Genomic DNA, 4458 nt, shown 5'->3' on the forward strand with positions numbered 1-4458 from the left:
ACCCAATTATAGTCTGATTATATATAGTCTCATGGTTATGATGTTTTAAATTCATATTTCTAACATCATTGTAGTCCCAACAAGAAAAAGGTGAGTTGAAAACGAAATTGGAAAAAGAAAAAGATGCCCACTCTACTACAAAGGAAAAACTTGAAGCAAAAAAACGTAAGGTAAATACACCGGGTGATGCGATGGACGCGGGTCTGTGCTTTTTAAATAACTTCTTGCGTGAACATTGCTGAGTCTCAGACAGCCCAATTTATTTGAATTAAAAACATATTTCATGGGAATTAAGTTGCATGTGTCCTTAGTTCCTCTGATGTTTTGATGTGTAAAATATTTTAAATTCACTAGAATACAAGCCCTGTTATGATGTGTGATTAAATTTAAGATGATCTTGTCTGATTGCAATACGATTTGAAATATATAGAACAAGGATTTGAAGGAAGCACTGAGTCGCGAGAAGACTGAGGTACTAAATTTGAAGGCAGCCAAGCAGGGAGATGTGGGGCGTTGGGAGGACCTTGAACAAAGGGTGAGAACAAAGAGACTACAAGTCTCTATATAACTATGACAACAATGTGAAGCATGCATTGAGGTTCAACTCACGAAGATATGGATATGGCTTCCTGTCAGACAGTTGGTTAACGATAAACCATTTCAGTGTCTGTCAACCGATAAAAGAATTACATAAAAAATTTTATATCTTCATGTCAGCTAAGACAATAACCAATCCTTAAAAAAGTCTACCACATGTAAGCGTGGATCAAATGTAATTCACAACGATTGGCTTGTTTTTATTGTATATGAAACAGTTCAAGACTTTAGAGGAAACACGAAAAGGCGAAAGCACTGAGAAACAAAATGAAATAAAAGCGAAGCAGGAAGAGATTGAGGGTTTAGAGAAGCTTTATCAAAATGTAAGTTGTCTAGAACATGCAAACACCTGGTGCACCGGCAGCACCTGATGTGAATATCCGCTATTTTTTAGTTTATCGAATAAGTTTATATAGCTGCCATACCTGGATTCGAAATTCGAATAGGCAATATGTTGTATGTATGCGGTCTAGAAATGTTGTCTTGGGCTCAGTCTGATTATAACGTTTTAAAATTCCAACATTATTATTATAGTCCCAACGTGAAAAAGATGCGTTAGAAGAGAAATTGAACGAAGAAAAAGTTGCTCACACTGTTACAACTGGAAAACTTAAAGCAGCAGAGAAGAAGGTGTAAATATAGTATAAATACTGTATCTATTCAATATAAATTATATACTATAGCTAGTTCACAAAATTAATTTTGTATCTTAGTTGTATACCCGACTTGTATAACTAACTTTATTGGGCTAAGTACATCAAGACTTCTATCTGCAGTAAGAAGTCATATGTACGTACCTATATGGAACTTAATAGAGGTATAATATTCTTGTAAGTTTGCATGCATGGTGACATCAAATAAGTAAATTAGTTTGTAGTACACCACGTATAACTGTATTTAATACTGCAAAGCTGTCGATCGGTCCGTTAACCCGGGCGAAGCTCCATCAGTGCAATTGACGGACCCAGAGCTTTGCAGTATTAACTACTTACGTTGTGTAGTACAAGCTAATTTACTTAATAAAGTTGTTTTGGTTTTTTTTCTACTCTTTAAGTCGAGGAGCAGAGTCTGATCATTTTCCTTACAGTGATCCGGCGTCTCTTTCTTATTTAGGCTGAGCAAAAAGAGAGGGAACTAAAAAATGATCTTCGTGTGAAAGAAAATGAACTGGTTAAATTCAGAACGGACTTTGAGCAGAAAAACAATCTACTGGATGAACTTAAATCTGATATTCAGGAGAAAAATACTCAACTAGGTGAAGTTAAAAGAGAAAAAGAAAGTTTACAATCGTTCGTGGAGGAATGCAAGGTAAGTCTATTGTAATTTCCTGAGGTTTCCTGATTATTGCTAAACTGTTTCAAACAAATATAGCTCACATTCAGGCTTCATCCATAGCATTTTTATGTCATTTTTTCTGTTGAGCTAAAAATCCAGTGCAAACCAATGCAATATATGTAATTCACTTTATATGTCACGTGCTTCAGGCTTCAAAAACTCAAGATGCCGCGACCATTGCATCATTGAAAAGAAAAGCGCGTAATCTGAAAAAAATTGTTGCTCAATTAAGCAAAAAACATGACGACTTAGAGGAAGAGGTAAACTATAAACATTTGATGTGATATGATTTTTCCGTGTCTCTGTCTTGCGAAAAAGATTCTTTTAGCTGGAGAAACTGGGGTTCGCAATGCATTAATACCATACAGTTCTTCTGAACTCACGTGACTACCCTGGTGATATGATTTGACCCTCAAAGAATGCCCCATAATTATACATATCGTATAATGAATATAATCAGATTGAAAGCTTATTGTATTTACAGTCATCCTTGTTAATTGGGGAACTTCAACGCATGATAAACGAAATTGAAACTGAAACGGAAACACCGCCATTGCGAGATGCCAGGGGTGTTCATGAACTTCCTGGAGCGGTCGTAAGTTTGTTGTTGATCTATATTGAGGGGATATCGAGGTGCTCAGATTTTGAGAACATGAGGCAATTTTCCAACCTGTATTTTTAATCAAACACGAGATCAATACGTTAACGTTCAATGACCAGTGAGCATTTTAGTCGTGTCCATTTCCCGATCATTCAGTCCTACTCTCTCTTTTTATTAACTCCTGAACTTATTATAAACCGTGTTTACAAGTATGAGCCTGGGCCTTGTCATACAATATCTAGCTTTGAACTTGATTTTCGTGTTGTGAAAGAAGCTCAGCAAAGTCATGCCGAGGAAATCTATCCGCCGAAGTGCGTTTTCACAACAATTCAATTTAGTTTAAAGCTATGTCCAGGTAACGTTTACCAACATCACCGCTGCAGTGCTACACTTGTATTAACCGATGCGATATTAGGACTCATTATACTAGGCAATCCCAGCCAATCCTTGCGATAGTAAGGTCTAGTTTAATTCCTATCTTCAGGGAGGAAATGTCTCTGGAACGATTGGACAAATGAATGAACAAAGTGTACACGTAAGTTTCCTATTGTAGATATATCACAGACTCGCCAAACGGAGGTTATACCGGTTTCTGGCGTTTCAAATCGGTTATGAATTATTTATTTCTTGCTTATTCCTGTAGTTGATTTCATTTATAACTAAATTTAGCGGTATACTAGTTATTAGATGTGATATGATTCGATCGTGAATACACATCAGTAAATTAGTTATCTTTTCTTTCAGGATACAGTCTCTGTTTTACGTGTTGAAGCTCCTTCACCACCAACCATCGATTGCATTCCGTCCGTAACTGAGGATAATGTCCACGACCCGAATGAGGAATAGAATTGGTTTGTGATACTTTCTTTTTAGTACAGGTTTATGGTAATTTTTACGGATTATTCATTGCCACGAACGACCATTTTTACCGCTAGTTTTAGGATTGATTACTGAAAGTATGCAGAGCATGCGCAGAACCGATCACTTATCGATCAATCACCAATCATTGATCTGATGTAGTTGCAATTGTAAATATTATTAAATAATTGTTATATGTATATATTTTTTTCTTTCAATTTGTTTTTTGGCAATATACAGTTGATTTAGCCGGAGTAGAATACATAATGTGTATAGAGGTTTGGACAAACGCAAACTCATGTTTGAAAAGTACTCATAAAATAACTTCTGCTCAAAAGACGCTAATTTTAATTTATCCACCGTTTAAGCTAAACGGGCTTGATACAACCGGCCCCAGTTTGACAACCGTTCAGACAATCAAACTAACCCGAGGTGAATATAAGTTGAGTCGACCATTTGATTTAATCAACGACATGGGAATACAAACGGAATTTTAAGACCATTTTAATGATTGTATGCTTATATAGTTTTAGTCATTTTACTAATTGTTTATCGTTATATATAGCTAACGATTCATAGCGTTCTATCATTACACAACTCTTTGGAAGCACTTTGAAGTTTCGATTGCTTGTCTGCGTTGATCGGTATATGCATTCGTAAAACATTTCTGCTCTTTACGATATTAAGTACCTAAGCTACCTAAAGCTTTTTGTGGAAATATGTGAAAGAATTGCTGTCCCCAAATTGTCCCGAGTTAACTTTGATGTTTGATACAATTTCCTCGGCTCCAGAACTCTCATGTATCTCCCGGGTTCGATACCCAAAGCGTTGAGGACAGTCACTGGCATATCAAGACTCGATATATCCGGTCAAGAATAAAGACAGCCGTACGATCAGAAAAGAAATAAACGTGGTGCAAGAAAATGTAAGTAAGAAACGTCCATGCATGCATGGAATGTAATAAACACAAAAATTTTTTAGTTGCCAAATTTACATCTCTCAAAAGTAGAAATGTATTGCAAATTGCACGCAACTGATTCGTCCAAGCGTTTCGTTAAGACCTATAG

General features: G+C 36.1%; 1 long non-coding RNA gene across 1 annotated transcript; it reads left to right on the forward strand.

Annotated features, from left to right (window-relative positions):
• Positions 1-839: 839 nt before the first annotated feature.
• On the forward strand, positions 840-1895 carry LOC114527432. The gene is made up of 3 exons (XR_003687411.1): positions 840-920; positions 1132-1227; positions 1711-1895. It is a non-coding gene; the product is annotated as an uncharacterized LOC114527432 (long non-coding RNA).
• The last annotated feature ends 2563 nt before the right edge of the window (positions 1896-4458 follow it).

The sequence above is a fragment of the Dendronephthya gigantea genome, unplaced genomic scaffold, assembly GCF_004324835.1.
Source record: "Dendronephthya gigantea isolate DGI-Jeju-01 unplaced genomic scaffold, DenGig_1.0 000045F, whole genome shotgun sequence".
NCBI lineage: Eukaryota > Metazoa > Cnidaria > Anthozoa > Malacalcyonacea > Nephtheidae > Dendronephthya > Dendronephthya gigantea.